The following is a 17,692-nucleotide window of genomic DNA, read 5'->3' as shown; positions in this document are numbered from 1 at the left end:
CAGGGATTTATACCTAGTTTAGTGAGTTTAGCTATAATTCCAGAATGGAGGATGGTGTCAAAAGCCTTGGTGAGGTCAAGATAGGCTGTGTGAACCACCTTACCCTCATCTACGGCTTTGGTGACTGCCTCAAAGAAGTCGATCAGGTTCAGGGAGCATGATCTGCCTTTCACAAACCCAAACTGGGTGGGATCCAGAGTTTGGAGGTTACCAATGTCTTTGTTTATGAGTTCCATAATGATACGTTCCATGACCTTGCAGACCAGACTTGTCAGGCTAATAGGGTGATAGTTCCCGGGATCAGTGGTGGCTTCCCCTTTGTGGAGTGGGATAACTGTTGCTGTACACCATTCAGTGGGCACAAAGCCTGATATGAGGCTATGATTGAACATGGTGCTTAGGTGGGGAGCCAGTTTGTTCTGAAGTTCGTGTAAAATGCAGCCTGGGATGTTGTCCGGTCCCATGGATGCTGTGTCTTTGGCTTTAGAGAGTGCAGTCTTCACCTGCATAGTTGTGATTACAGGGACTCTGCATTCTTCCTGTATAGATATGGGCCCTTTAGAGGGGGGGGGGGGTAAAGTTAGCACTGAACCTATCTGCCAGGATGTTAGCAATATCAGTTGGTTCTGTAATTTTCGTGCCGTTGTGCTGTAACTCAGAGCAGATCTGGGTGTTGCCATTGAGATTCTTGACATAGCTATAGAATGCTTTGTGGTTGTCCTTAGAATCAGTGGTGATTTTGGATTTTGTTTTCATAGCTAGCTTTGGAGGATCTTATAAGAGATCTCAGCTTCTTAATGAGGCTAACTAGGGAGCTCCTCCACTCATGGGATTTTACTCTCTTTTGCAGCAATTTCTTCCTTCTGTTGTACAGTTTGTTTATGGCGGGAGACTACCAGATTGGCTGCCTTTTTTTGGAGGATAGCATCTTGGTTCTGTTTGGGATAGCATGATCCATGCACTCGTGTAAGTGCTTATAGAGTGCATTTGTGTACGATTCAGCAGTCGTAACTGTATTGTCCATCTGTATGGGTGTCATGAAGTTCACCACTTCTATCTTAAGAAGCATGAAGTTGGCTTTGGAGAAATGTTTTACCATGATTTCCTTAATGGGGGGTGGGGGCAGGATGTGGGTATCAAGGGTGATTAGCTTATGGTCAGAACGGACCAACGAGGAGTTGACTTCAGTTGTGGAACACCGGTCACTCATGTTGATAATTACTAGGTCTAGGATATTGCTGCCCCTGGTGGGGGTGTGGATAAGTTGATCCAGGGCATTGGAGTTTATGAATTCCAGAAAATGCTGTGTGAAGGAGTTGGTGCATGAGTAGTTTTCCCAGTTAATGGTGGGGTAGGTGAAATCGCCCATTATTAGGGTGTTTGGTTGAACCTTAATATTTTCCAGTACATCAAGAAAAGAGGAGTGGGAATCCTGGGGCATGGTGGGGGATCTGTAGCAAGCTACAATTTGGATTGCAGTTTTGCCCAGAGTTAGTTGCACTTGGATAACCTCAGATGCATTATGCTGAGCAACTAGCCTGGAGGTGTGGATATCCTTAATGAATATGGACACACCTCCACCTTTGGTGTTCCGGTCCAGGTTACATGGCCGAAAAGTGTGGTATGAGTTATAGCCTGGTAGTGCAGAGGTGCTCTCTGGAGCCTTGAACCAGGTTTCAGTCACTGCACAGATATCGATGTTCTCCATTTTAAGGAGTGCCTCAAGTGAGTTCATTTGAGATTTAGACTTCTAGCATTGAGTAGCATTACCCTCAGTTTTTGCTTGCCTGTTCCTGTTACGGTGGTGAATTTGTCATTTGTACCTTGCCTAAAAAAGGTACTATAGGGGCGGCAAGAGCCTTAGCCAGTATCCAGAATCCCAGGGGTGACAGGTGCAGGCCATCTCTGGCAAAGTATCATGGTCTGTCGACCATATCATCCCAGGCAGACAGATACTGGATCCCCTTAGAATTTAGACCCTTTCTTCACATTTTTGTCATCATTGTTGTACATATCTTTGTGATTTTGGCAAAACAGCCCATTCTTCCTTTCAGATCTTAAGCAGTGTCACTTACATAAAATTTTAAAAAGGACTGACTCCACTGGTGGATAATATGGCACCTACTGGTCAGCAGCCTTCAATATGAGCCAACTCCAGTTACCCAGATAATGTAGGTTTCCTATCCAAGCAGTGTTTTGTTATCTTACTAAACCCAATTCTGTGGTAATATTTTCTTCATGCTCTGCTTTAACTTTAATAGAGCACACATCTATAGATCTCTTCAGGGTTAGTATACAGGTTACTCAAAGAAAGAATTTCATTACATTTGATTGGTATAACCTTTTCGATGTGAAGTCATCTTCTTCTTGGTATAGTAACCAGCTGGCTTCTAGATATACCTAAATTACCCCATTCATCAACATTTGTGAAAATTGTGATTAACCTTATATTTTTTAGGGTCACAGATGATTTAGCTATAGTTCTGAAAAAAAATCATCAGTTTTACTGCTCCGTAAACACCTAAAGGTATTCATTTAATAGCTCTGCTTTTTCAACATAATTTACTGCCTATTCCTATGTATTGTCTTTTCACTTTTCCACCTTTTGTCTTTTTTGATTGAAGTAGCTGTTTTACTATGAAAGGGCCTTTGACGTTTCTGAGCATATTTCATGTTTTTTGCTGTGTTAATTGGTACTGTTGTATGTTTCCTTATGTTTCCTGAATGATTTGGATTTTACCCTTTCCTTTCATATCACTTCATTTGGAAGTCACTACAGCTGATTTACTTATTTGTTTGTTTGATTTCATTTGCATATGCTTTCACAAGACTCTTTGGCAGTTTTAACACCATAGATGTTCATCATTAAAGCACTCCTGCAGTAGCCTAAGCTAAATGGGACATCTTGCCAAGGAGAAGGCTAGCCAGTCATCTTCCATATCTTTAGAGTACCTTCCATGCATCCCAGTCACTGTACATTCCAAATCCTTAGGGTACCTTCTGTGCATCCCAGTCACTGTACAAGGAATGCAGTATGCAAATCAGTGGCTAGAGTGCCAAAAACTTAAAAACTTTTTTCCCACTGAAGTGTGCTCTTCCAAGCAGACATCGAGTAATTGAATCAGCGCCAGCACTTCACCTAGGCTGGACAGATAAGTACCCTTTTGGGGAATACCTTCCATTTCATCATTTTTTATGAAGAAAGGTAATTCTTTTCTGTCAGAAATATTTCTTAAAGGCTAGAACTGCTGTTTTTAGTGGTTGATACTAAAACTTTTACTTCAAATCTGGTATTCGTCAGTCATGATTCTCTGTGGGAAATGTCTTTCAAATAACTGATATCTTGTGAGAAAATGTTTTACTTTTTCGTCTTGGTTTTGAGGGTTCTCATTAAAATGTTTACCTCAAAGCATATTTTCCTATCAAGTCGTTTCCCTAACTACTTAAGCTCTACTATCTACATGACAACTTTTTCAGTAGGCAGATGGAACCCGTGGGACCCGTGGGACCTGTGGGGATTCTCTTATCATTTTTCTTTGTTTTGTTTTTTTTTTGTTTGTTTGTTTTTTGTTTTTTTGTGTGAGGAAAAGTGTTACTTTTCCATCAAAAAAGTGTTGCTAGGGACTAGTGATTTTACCTCTCAACTTAGTTTTTCTATTAGTAAGTAAGTCTAACTCTTTAAAGCTCTGCTAACCACTTGTCAACTCCTTTTGCTGAAAGGGCATAGACCTGTGCCATAGTGAATCAGTCATTCTTGCCCTAAGCCACATCAGGGAAGGAAACGGGTGATGTCCCTTCACTAAGCCTTTCTGAGGAGCTTCATACCCAGAGAAGGGACCATCCTTCAGGACCCTGTTTTTTGGGGATTGGGTTCATCCAGAAAAAAGAAGCACAAGGTTAGACATTTATGTTATCCTAAATCAGATAAGATGGATTTGCTGGACTTTGCTAAATGATTATTCAAAGCCTTTTATTCTTTACATGCTGAGTATTCATCTTATTTAAAAAAGAAAAAAAAATCCTCTCTCTCTCTCAGGTTCTGATTCCCAATTTGAGGGACAGAATTTACACTTGGACTGTGTTTCCCAAGTTCCCAATCCACAGAATGGGGAGTCTGACTCTGGAAAGATATGATTTAGATTCCTGTCCTGAAGATCTGAATTTTTCTAAACCCAGAATGAAAGATTTGTTTCAATGTGTACAAAAGAAATACCAGTATTCCAGCAAATATGTTACAATCTGTTACAGGTGAACTTTCCTTGACCTGCAGCTGTTCTTCCTGTGTTGCTAGCCTTACAGAATGCTTTATTTGCAGCCAGCATTTGCCTAACAGTTGACCACCTGCTCCCAGAAAATGGATAAAGTGCATAACATTCCACAATCCCACAAATTATTTTTTTCTAACCCCAGGTCAGATCCTGCAGTAATTTCTCTGAGAAATTCAACTTCTACCAAGCTTCTTACAGCAGCTAGCATTATTCCTCCGATTGTCCAACTACAACATCTCCCTCCATACTTTTATGCAACTTTATAACCACTAGTCTTATGGGTCCTTAGCAACACCACTGAGCATTTGCTTTACTTAATCTCTTATTTTGCTTCCCCTAAGTACTTTTTGTTTTCCCAACCCCCCCTCCTTCTCTTTTCATAACTATTCTCATCACTTCTAGTAAATACTTTTTTTCTTTTTACTCTCTACTTACTTAGCCTAATATTTATCCCTTTTGTTCCTTATACCCCACTTTGCAAATCCTCATTTTGGTTACCAAGCTATACTTCTATTAGTTCATATATATATTTTGTTTGTATTAGTTCATAGATGTACTTTTTTCTAAATGTATTCTCTATAAATTTCCACATAGGCATAAATGTTTTTGTTCCCATGTATTTTCATATGCATTTTACTTGTATGTAACTCTCTTATTGTTATCTTATCTGTTTTGAAGCTTTTCTCCTCGGGTCTCCACTGAAAATGGGCCACCAGTCCAGTGGGCTATCCCAGTTAACAAAAGACAAATAAAATAAATAATAATAAATATTCCTTCTGACAAGCTGGGAAAAACCTTGATGGGTTGGAAGGAAAGTCAATACTTCCTCCAGTTTAGCTTTTGGAATAGTGGCTTGTCAGGCTCATATTAAGTTTCTGCTGGCTGCCTTTGACAGTATGAGAAAGTTAATTGCTGATCTCCCTTCTTCGGCGACTAAGGCATATCTGAATTCATCTGTATCCTCTGTGTCTTAGATGAATTCAGATATGTGATATGTCTTAGTCTGAATTCATTGGTATCTGATTTCATTGAGATCCTTTGTGTCTTAGGCAAACAAACATTGTCTGAAATACAATCATGACACCACTGATGTTGTCTATAGTGCAACTATCACTGGGTCAATGATAACTTTTTTTGGCTAATTTATTAAAACTTACCAGATGATGTCAAAGCTGAGATCCTGAATGCTTCCCTGGATACAGAGGTGTTATTTGATCTTTCCTCTGATTAGATTGTCAAAAGGTGAGATGAAAGGGGAAAACTAATTCAGGTGAGTACCCATATTTTTTGACCATCCTTTCCACACAAAATGGAAACTTTTCTTACAGTTCAGTTTCCTTTTTCAGGAAACAGAATAAGCATTTCCAGAAAAACACAGGCAAACAAAATGTTAAAAATCAATGGCAATGATGTTTAAAGGAGAAATGAGGGCCCACTCAAAACCAAGAGCAACCTAAGAAATTTGACAGACTATATGTCCTTTCATTTACTCCCCTCACCCCTACCCCACCCTGATAATTCTAAAAAACATTCCCAAGTCTAGGTCTTCACTTTCCTCTGTGGCAATAGGTAATGTCAGACATGTGGGTTCTGAGAATAAATCAGACAGGATACAACTGTTGGTGAGACTGCCTTCTTCCTTTTTAAGGAATCCCCCTTCATCCAGCCAACCAAATTTCCCTGCTCCCTCGTATTATTGAGCAGATGCTGTTTTAGTAGAATACAGATCCTCTTCACTCAAACTAAGAAAGAAATGATTTTATTCAAGGATCTTTATGGTGTCAAAGAAACAAGGAACCTGAAAATCTGCCCTAGACCTTTCTTTCTAAATCGTTGCATCACATTCCAGTTCTCAAAGATTTCAGGTGCTTTTACATTTTTCTGTGTCTGGTTTACATTTTCACCTTTCTGCTTTACCGTTTGGTTTCACAAAAGCTTTAAGAGTGTTTACAAAGTTCCTGAATCCTGTAGCAGCCCACTGCAAGTTGCAGGACATTCACATTTTTCCATATTTAGATGACTGCCTTATTTTTGCAGATAGTTTCACAAGTTGTCAAGAATATCTAGCTTGGGAAAGAAAACCTTTTTCTCAGCCTGGGTCTTCAGGTGAACATGAAATCTTATCTCATTCCATCTCATAGGACAGTGTTTCTGGTATATTGACTGAGCACATCTCTCACGATGGCTTTTCTTCCTCAGGACAAAGTAGAATGTTAAAAGGGACAGTTTCTGATATTTTCTAACCAGATTTTGACATCTGCCTGGGTATATCTCAGAAAGTACATTTGTATAACTAACACTTACTGTAACAGTAAATTTTCGAATGATCACTGCTGCAGTAACCTAGGATATAACAGCTGGTGGCATAGCTCTCAACCTCTTAACACAAAACATCTGGACAAAGACAAAAGTAATGGGGGGGGAGACAAAGCCTCAAAAATAGGGACAAATTTTAAGTATTGCTCTTATAAATTTAAGTTGCTAGAATGAAACGTCTTGTGTTACCATACATTTTCTCAAGGATATGAAATCTGAAACTCAAATGTCTGTCACTAATTATTGAATTAAGTCCTCACTGATTTGCCACAAAAATCCAGAAAACCACATATTTTATGAGGAACGGACTAAAAATATGAGGCAAAAATATTGGACATTTCGCAAAAGTATGGACAGTTGAGAGGTATGGCTGGCTAGCTTCCAAAGCTTCAGGACACCTTCCATGCACCCAAACTGTCAGGCAGCTCGAGCTGAGCTGACTAAAAGAGAAGTTTGGGAGTGAACCCATTCAGAGCTTTCCTGCCATCAGAGGGAGGGAGGCTGATCCCTGAAATGACAATGGTAGGAAAAACAAAAAATATGGGAATGGGGAAGGGATTTGAATTTGTTAACATGCATACCAATCCACTGTGTTTTACAACAAAATAAATCACTTCCATTCCTGATAACAGGTATATAGTCAGCAAGTCTGGGCTGAAACTATCATTCTGTTTATTTTTTGTTTTGTTTGCATCTGTCTGTGTGCTTAATAAAGGATTTTTAGAGTCAATAATTCTGTATAATATCAAAATAAGTTATCTTTTTATTTAAGATATTTTAAGTTCGCTACTTCTACTACCATTTTCTGATTTTGTTCTGCTTTTTAATATATAATGATTAACCAGATATACGGGAATTGAAAAACTGCAACACAGAGAAGTTTCTTACACTGTTTTGAAAAACAAAAAATAAATGTGCACACCCTAGCTTAAAATACACACACCAAAAAGCAATGGGGATGAATGGTAGGAGAGAGCAGCTAGTGGAGCAGTGATCATCCAAACATCTACTGTTATGGTAAGTTCAACGTACACAGATCTACTATGTTCATCATATTGATCACTGCTGCAGTAGCCTTAGCTATATGGGTAGATTACCTTAGCTAACCACATTTGGGAGGTGGAAGGAGAAGACTCCAAGAGCTCCTTAAGAATAGTCCTGGTAAAGCTTGATCTAGACCTAGAGAAGGAATCAAGTTTACAGTGCTGTGTAAAAGTATATACAGAGGCCTAAGCAGCAGCTTCTAGAATACTTCTAGAATCCACCCCTTTCCAAAAAGACATAGATGAATCCAAGGCCCTTGTAGAGTTGGCCTTTGCCATGCATGGAATAGTTTTGTTATGTTGAGTATAACAAAAGGTAATAGCCTTCAATAACCATCTGGAAATAGTCTGTTTTAATACAGGTAGTCCTTTCTTCTCACTTTCACTAGAGATGAACAATCAATCCAAAGATCTGAAAGATTTAATTCTGTAAATATAGTCATTATTTGTCTGTGGACATTAAAGGTATGGAGTATCCTTTCTCCCTCCTTTTTAGGTTGAGGAAAGAAAATATGGAGACAGATAGTTTGGCTTAAAGTAAACCCAGATACCACTTTAGGAATAAAAGAAAAAGTAGTTCTCAAAGAAGTCCTGCCCCTATGGAAAATGAGTTGTCTTATCATAAGAGATCGCAACTCAGATGCCCTTTTTGCATAGGTTCGAGCAATCAGTAAAACTATTTTCCATGTTAAGAACCTCAAGTCAGCCAGATTAACTGGTTCTAATGAAGCAAGTGTTAGCTTCTCTAACACAAAATTAGGATCCCAAGGGGGACACTGATTTTCTTACAGGCCTCTTATGCAAAACCCTCTTACAAGAACATTTTGACATGGGACTGCATTAAAGGAAGAGGGTCCATGGGCAGAGATGCTGAAATGGCTGATAAACGAATCTTGAGCAATAAGAAAGGCCATAGGATAGTAACTGACACAAATATTATAGAACCAGAGAACAACTAACTCTGAATAGGTGCCAGTTATGTTTTTTGAACCAACTAGAACATATTTTCCATTTGCTAACATATGCTTTTCTAGTAGCAGGTTTTATTGCCTCCATTAGCACCTGCTGCACATCCTCAGAAAACAGGTGCCTTAAAGGAAATAATTCTCTATTATCCAGGCAGCCAACTGAAGTTGATTCATGTTGGAGTGTATCAAACACTCTGCTCTTGTGTGAGTAGATCCAGTCTTTGAGGAAGCTTGTGGCAATTGCTCCTAGCCATTTCCAAAAAAAGGAGAACCATGATTGCCTTGACCAGAAGGGAGTCACCACCTTAGGGGATTCCTTCACAATCTTTAGAAGTACACTGCATATTTGTGGAAAGGATGGAACAGCACACAGGAACATCCCTATCCAAGCAAAAGAAAAGGCATCTAAATTCCAGGCATTCTTGCATGGAGTCCTGGAACAGAATCTTGCCAGTTGATTGTTCAGACAGGAGGCAAACAGGTCTACTTGAGGAACTCCCCATAGATGTATCAAATCTTGGAACACACCCTGATCTAGTTACCATTTGTGAAGGTCTGCCCTCATCCAGCTCAGCCTGTCTACCACACAGTTTTGCTCTGACTGAATGTAGGATGCCCATATAATGACATTGTGCCGTGAAGCTATATCCCAAACTACCACGGCTAGTCTGCAAAGGGGATAAGACCTGCTTCCCTCTTCCTTGTTGGTGTACCATGTGACTGTGGTATTATCTGTAACCACTTGAAGAGGTGTTAGGGATCAAGGATTATTCAGAGAGTTGAGCGCCTTGATTAGAGCAAGCAGCTCCTTGATATTTATATGCTTTCATTTATCATTGGTGTCCCACAACCCCCCTCTGCACTTTTATTCCTCCTGAAACTGCTCCCAAGCAAAGTCCAAAGTTTCTGTGGTAACCAACTGCCTTGGATCAGGAAGGGAGCAGGAGAAAAATGGATTTAAGGATATCTGTTGTCTCCACCAACAGATTTCCCTTCTGACAACCCCCAGCAATGGAATTTGGAAAGATAAAGAGTATTGATGCTAGGACCAAAGAGATTTCAGATATCACTGTATCTTTCTCATGAGGAGTCTTGCCAGGATTATTATGAGAATCACAGATGCTGTGTGATCCAAAATCCTGAGGTATTCCCTCACAGTGACCAAAGTCTGACTGGAAACCTTAGAAATCCTGTGGGAGAAAAGATTTTTGAACTGAAGTGTCTAGTCGACATCCCAAAAACACAATCCTGTGTGAAGGAATCAAGAAAGATTTTTTGAATGTTCTCTTGGAATCCCATCTTGTATAAATGATCTCTCATCAAAGATAAGAAAATGTTCTAAATATAGAAAAAATGTGGATACTCTGTACCCTGCAATGAGCTATAACTGGAGCTAGACACTTTGTGAACACTCTTGGTACAGTATATAGTCCAAAGGGTAAGGCAGAAAATTGATAATGCGATCCTGACACACAAAACCTTAAGAAAAGTCTGAAGTCCGGATGATAGAGATTTCAAGATGAGCATCTTTTAAGTCTAGTGTTACCAGGAAACATGAAAGAGGAAGAGGTAACAGGTTGTGAAGTGACATAATTTTGAATTTGGGCACTATCAAAAAAAAGGCTTAAGAAAGAAAGATATAGAACTGGTCTCCAAGAAATTTCTTTCATTAGCACTAGGAACATACTAGAATAAGCACCCTCCCTGCCTAGGAAGGAGGAATTGTTTCTATTGCTCCTTGGGACAGCATGTATTGAAGAAGTGATGGAAACAAAGCAGTCTGATCTGGAGGATGAGGAATTAATCCCTGAAAAGGAGGAATTTCCTCCCACTGCTATTTGTTACATTGATTAATGATTTTCATAACCCATTTTTGTGAAACTATCTGTTGCCAAAGAGAAAAATGAAGATGCAGACTTTCTGGAAGAAAAAAGGGGCCAGGGTGGGAGAGGTTCACACAGACTCTTGAACAGTCATTCAGACTTATTGGACTGTCCTTCGTTTGGGGAGCTTCAGAACTTCTTTTTGGAACCCCCTTGCTATTTCTTCTTAAACATCTCTTTATTTGTGTTTTGTGGAGACTGTTTATTATGCTTTCTGCCAACATCAGCTGAGCCAATAGAAAATCCCCTGGAAAACTTAGAAAAGGAAAGCTAAACAATCTTAAGAGATTCCCTGGATCAGCTTGCCATTTGCCATTATTAATGTTTCTTATGATACAAACAATTTAACAGATGAAGAACTATCGGCCTTAAGATTACTGGTTACAAACAACAGCATCAGAATTATGAAGGCAGATAAAGGAGGGAAAGTAGTGATAATGAATGATAGGGACTATGTAACATCTATAGAGAAGTTGTTACAAGACAAGAAAACCTACAGGAAAGTTAATTATGAGTCAGTAACTAAGAAGTTTAAGACCTTGGACACAATTTTGTTTGACATGTACTGTCAAGGAGAAATAATTAGATTGGATTATGAATTTCTATACAAAGAACATCCTAGATTGGCTGTATTTTTTGGTATCCCAAAAATACAGAACAACGATGTTAGACCACCATTCAGACCCATTATTTCCGCTAAACAATCTAAAATGGAAAATATTTCCATTTGGTTGGACAATATATTGAACCCCATAGTTCAGAGGTCTGAATTTTTTATTAAAGATTCATGGAACCTTTTAGAAATATTAAGGGATACTGAAATAGGTGATGAAGATTTATTCTTTGGTAGTTTAGATGTGAAAAATCTTTATACAAGCATAGATCAGGAAGTGGGTATTGAGTTTATGAGAGAATATCTAAACACACACACCAACTTTTCAGGAACAAAAGTAAATTCACTTTGTACCTTAATGGAGTTAGTTTTGGATAATAACTTCTTTAAATTCAACAACAATATATATAAACAAGAGTTGGGAGTAGCCATGGGGTCAAGAGTAGCTCCTTCTTTTGCTAACATTGTAATGGCAAACTGGGAGACTAAATTTCTGAAGACACATACACTTTTCAACAAAGTTTCCATGTATCAGAAGTACATAGATGATTTACTATTTTTATGGAAGGGAGAACAGAATGAATTTATGGAATTGGTACAATATTTGAACCAGACAACCAACTTTTTGTTTTTTAAAGTAGGTGACTTTGGTAAAAACATCACTTTTTTGGATCTGACCCTCAGTATAGATAACAATGTAAAAACTTTTAGTAGCAAAATTTACAGAAAACCATATTTTGCTAACAGTTATCTACATAAAGACAGTTTACATCCGGTACACATGAAAAGAGGTGTCATCAAAGGTCAGATAATCAGACTTAGTAGATTGACATCTGATGAGAACACATTTCAGAGAGAATTGGCCCTTTTAAGATGTCTCTTCATGAAAAGGGGATACACAAAGAATTTTTTTGAAAAAATAGAAAGTGAAGTGGTACCTCTTAGGAAGGGAGTGGCTAAACCTATTTTGTACTCAGAAGAAATATTAGTAGGTGAACCAGTGACTTGTACAAATGTCATCACTAAAGATAAACAGGCCAACGACTTTTTGACAGCTTTTCCATTGCCAATAGTAAATGAAATGTGGAACATCAAATCGATCATTGAAAACAATTGGAAAGTTATTATGGGTAATAGGGATTTGGTTTCAGTTATAGGACACAAACCGAAATTTACATATAAAAAAGTAACAGATTTAAAACAGTTGTTAGAATTAGGCAAAAGTGACAACAGAAATTTAGAAAGGAGCTGCACTAACAAGAAGGGTACCTTTAGTTGTACCAACTGTAGACAATGTAGATATATGAGTAATACCTCCTTTGTAACAGTGGAACATTTAAACCACACATTTTGGGCAAAGGAATACTACAATTGTAACAGTGAGTTAGTGGTTTATTTGGCCACTTGTGTCACTTGTAAAAATTATTATATTGGGAAAACCAAGAGAGTTTTTAAGCGTAGAGTATACGAACACATTTTAGCCATGAAAAAGAAAGACAAAAACAATGCATTGGCCAGGCATGCAATCACATGTAAAGATTTTAAGAAGTTTGAATTTTTTATTTTAGACAGAGTTAAGAAAGAAATATTCTCGGGGGATCTGAACAACATCTTAGAATGTAGGGAATCCCTGTGGCAGTTGGTGTTTGGAGCTGACCAAACACCAGGGCTAAATGAGGTCATAAATTTAAAATGTTTTTTAATATATAGATAGTTGGTAACCAAAACATAACACACACACATAATAGACATTTTCAAGTGGCATTCATTATAAGATCAAATGAATACTTAGTTAAGTGATTCATTTATTTATTCACATACACTTGCATATAAATTAATTAATTTCAATTTATAAAACTGGATATACATATATACATATAACTTTTTCATAAAAAAGATGACACAAAACATAAACAAAAAAGGAATATATAGAGTCTTGTAAAAAAGAGATCAATTCATACAGAAAACAGTTAACATGTTATTGTTGACATAGGGACATTTACTCAATAGAAAATAAGTGACATTACATGTGTTTTTTTACAAAAAGAATAGTGAATGAGATTCATTCATTTTTTAATTAAATGACATCATTTCCTGTGGAAATTGTATTTAAACAACAGTTTTTTTACACTTATTGTTTCTGAGGAAGTTCACGTAAATAAAAGTGGATGAAAGCGCTTAAAAATCATTTCGGAGAGTGAGAGTCTTTTTTCGGAGCTGTTTTGGATTATTTGCCTGGTTTTTGGAGTTTTGAATTTATTGGAACGTTACTTTATTAAAAATATTCACTCGTGGAGCCCAAATAAGGGTATGAGTACAGCAGTAACAAAGTAGTAGTGGTGGATAATTATCCTTAGATGAAAGTAGTCAATAATCTCCACAGGAATCACAGAAACCACAAGAATAATTCCAAAGTTTAATAACGCTTTCCTCCAAGTACGTTTTCGAATATCTTCATCAGATAACACACAACTTGAGTAAAAGGATATCCTGTTTTTATACATATTTAATTAATTAGTTAATGGAATAATAATTTAATTGATTAATTTGGATAAAACCTTATTTAAAAACATTTTTAAAAACTTTGACAAATGTAAAATGTTAAAAATTCATACTCCTGTCTTGAATGGTGTAAAGACTATTAATTTAGTAAAAGTATGTCCTTAAATCTTTGTAAAACTCATATTAAATATAAAACATAGAAAAAATGTTAAAAATGTTGAAAAGGATGTATAAAAGACCAGAAAATAATACCATAGCACCATCTAGTGGACAACTAAAAATCACAACTTGGCTGCTCTTAATTTTAGAACTGGAACAATTGAAACCATATCATTAAGTCCTGGTTCCCTAGTGGCATCCAACACTATTTGCCAGTACAATTCCCTATATTCCAGTTTAGTCTCCCACATGCCACCCCTGATTTCTTTAGGTATAATCTCCAGAACAAAAAAATGAAAAATAGGATTTTTACATACATTTGAATGCCTGAATAAAGCATTATTGATATTTCCTTTTTTCATTTCGTAATAGTGTTCATAAATTCTGGACTTTAATTTCCTTTCTGTTTTCCCTATGTAAAAGGATGAACAGGAGTGGCATGTGGCAATGTAAACTACACCGTGGGTATTACAATTGGCAAATCCAGAACAAGTAATGGTTTTATTTCTATTTGCAATTGTAATGGTGGAACCTGTTTTTATATATTGACATTGAGAACAGTTACCACACTTAAATGTGGTTCCCAATATAGTTCTCACATGGTGGGAGACTCAATTCATCAATGAAAGTGAATTCAAAAACTGTTGGGTTCTTTATAAACGGTTCCTTGATGATATAGTTATTTTTTGGACCGATACCATTGAAAGATTTTTTGAGTTTTTGGAATATATAAAAAACACTACCACCTTCTTGGATTTCACCTATAGTATCAGTTATGAGGAATGTATTTATTTAGACGTCCTGTTAAGGAAGTGTGATGATCATTTTACCTCAAAAATACATAGGAAATCCACTTTCTCAAATTCCTATCTTCACTTTTCGAGTGGTCACCCCTTTGGACAAAAAAGAAATATTTTAAAGGGTCAACTGATCAGGTCCAGTAGGATGACCTCGGAGGACACAGACTTTTTAGAAGATGGTAAATATATTCTGGAGATGTTTATTCAGAGAGGTTATCCACCTCCCCTGTGTGACGAGATTTACCAAGTTGTTTTGCAGGGTAGGGATACGAAATTTGCTCCCATTTTAGGACAGGATGAACAATTCAACATTACTGCTCCTACTCAATCAGGTACCACTGATGTAGGGACCACCAACAATGAGCATAACAGCACTATTAAACATATTCAGTCAGGTCCAACAGATACAGCGACCATCAATAACAATTTCTCTAAAGCTTACATAATGGATTACACTGGAGATTCATCAAATCTCAAAAAAGTTATTCAAAAGGAATGGGATAGATTCAAGGAAATTACTGACTTAGAAATGTTTAAGAAGCAGCCATTACAATTCATATATAGGAGAGATACAAATTTAAAAAATTTGTTTGAGTTTGGTGGCCAATTCACAGGGAGAACTATTTCAAATAGAAAAGGTACATTTAAGTGTGGTAACTGTTCTCAGTGTCAATATATAAAAACAGGTTCCACCATTACAATTGCAAATAGAAATAAAACCATTACTTGTTCTGGATTTGCCAATTGTAATACCCACGGTGTAGTTTACATTGCCACATGCCACTCCTGTTCATCCTTTTACATAGGGAAAACAGAAAGGAAATTAAAGTCCAGAATTTATGAACACTATTACGAAATGAAAAAAGGAAATATCAATAATGCTTTATTCAGACATTCAAATGTATGTAAAAATCCTATTTTTCATTTTTTTGTTCTGGAGATTATACCTAAAGAAATCAGGGGTGGCATGTGGGAGACTAAACTGGAATATAGGGAATTGTACTGGCAAATAGTGTTGGATGCCACTAGGGAACCAGGACTTAATGATATGGTTTCAATTGTTCCAGTTCTAAAATTAAGAGCAGCCAAGTTGTGATTTTTTAGTTGTCCACTAGATGGTGCTATGGTATTATTTTCTGGTCTTTTATACATCCTTTTCAACATTTTTAACATTTTTTTCTATGTTTTATATTTAATATGAGTTTTACAAAGATTTAAGGACATACTTTTACTAAATTAATAGTCTTTACACCATTCTAGACAGGAGTATGAATTTTTTAACATTTTACATTTGTCAAAGTTTTTTAAAAAAATGTTTTTTTAAATAAGGTTTTATCCAAATTAATCAATTAAATTATTATTCCATTAACTAATTAATTAAATATGTATAAAAACAGGATATCCTTTTACTCAAGTTGTGTGTTATCTGATGAAGATATTCGAAAACGTACTTGGAGGAAAGCGTTATTAAACTTTGGAATTATTCTTGTGGTTTCTGTGATTCCTGTGGAGATTATTGACTACTTTCATCTAAGGATAATTATCCACCACTACTACTTTGTTACTGCTGTACTCATACCCTTATTTGGGCTCCACGAGTGAATATTTTTGGTTTGCAGTCTTGTTTTTCACTCATTCCATCATCTGACAAACGTTACTTTATTAGCTTGCCATTTTTATCACACTTTCTTTTTTATTTTTATCACCTCTGCACAGAGGAGTCAAACATTAAATCTCTAGCCAAGAGAGAATTTCAAATCTCATTTTTAACATCATCTGGGAGGTTCTGAGAAGGCAGCCATGCAAACCTCTTCAAAACAGTACCAGTAGTCATAGCCCTAGAAGTATCAACAGAGTCATACACACACTGCAAACAATGAGCAATGACTTATTTAAAGCAGAATTTTCCTTGCAAGTAGAAACTGCAGACAAAACACTCCTCATACTTTCACAAGTTGTCAAATCAGACTTTAACATATGAGCCAGACAATTCAAAATTCTGAAAATCAGACTTGCAGAAGTATACACTTTTTCCCATACATATCAATAAGTTTCCCATCCTTATCAGGGAAAGCAGGATTGGAATTAACTAAGCGCTTAGCAGCAGTGGGATCAAATTAAGGTATAGCTGTTCGGTCAGGTTTAGAAATAGTGTATAAAAAATTAAAAGAGTGAGGAACTTTATATATTAAAAATTTAAAAGCGTGAGGGACTTTATATATCTTATCTTCCTTTTATAGGAGCTGCTGGTTTACTATCAGAAAAATTGCAGGTAGTAAAACATACATCCTCTAAAGCAGACTGAACTGGAGGAATGGATGTAGGTTCTGGAAAATCATTCTGCAACAACTCATGGTCCCAGTAAACTACTATCAAAAGAAAATTGAGAAGGAGTAGATACATGCATGTTTTTCTGTTTCTTTTTTGACAGGAAAAATGGGGCCAACCATGTTACTAATGGCAGCAAACTTCCCAGGGATGCCACAGTATTCTGATACAACCCAGAAACCGTCCCTGTTCACTGTCCCAAGACCAACAAGAGTGTTTCTTCCTTGTCCACTGAGGGGACCCAATAGCCACATAGGATGTGGTTAATCCCCAGTCCATAGAGTTTGTAAATGTTACATCAGAAGGATATGGGGTAAAAGCTGAGTGATCTGAGCATTAACAAGTGGCCAGAGCAGAGTCAACTACCTTCAGCTCAGGTATAGTGCTAGGCTGCTATTTGGCAATGGCTGCTTGCTTAATATTTCTGTTTTTGTGACTTGAAGAAGGACTGACCATGGGACAGGTAGTCTGTGTTCCATGGTCAAGCCAAAAATGGTACCTCTTTCCTGTGGAAGACAAGCAACAGTCCAGAAAAGTTACTTGTTATGACAGAAAAATAGAGTAAAAAGCACTTTCAAACACTATATCAGACCCACAAAAGTAAAATAAACACAAATTCTCCACATAAGAATGTCTTCAGTTACTTTACACTGCTTTTAATTTGACAGAAAAAAATATCACTCTGTTTAAAAGTATGTTACAGTCTAGTGACAGTCCATTAGAACACAGCACTCCTACCTTTAAAATAACTTTCCTAAAGAGGAAAGTAATAAAATATCAATAAAATTAAGAAAATGGTATTCTCCCCCCAA

The sequence above is a fragment of the Protopterus annectens genome, chromosome 3.part0, assembly GCF_019279795.1.
Source record: "Protopterus annectens isolate FY-2018-M chromosome 3.part0, PAN1.0, whole genome shotgun sequence".
NCBI lineage: Eukaryota > Metazoa > Chordata > Ceratodontiformes > Protopteridae > Protopterus > Protopterus annectens.
This window is presented reverse-complemented; position numbering follows the sequence as displayed.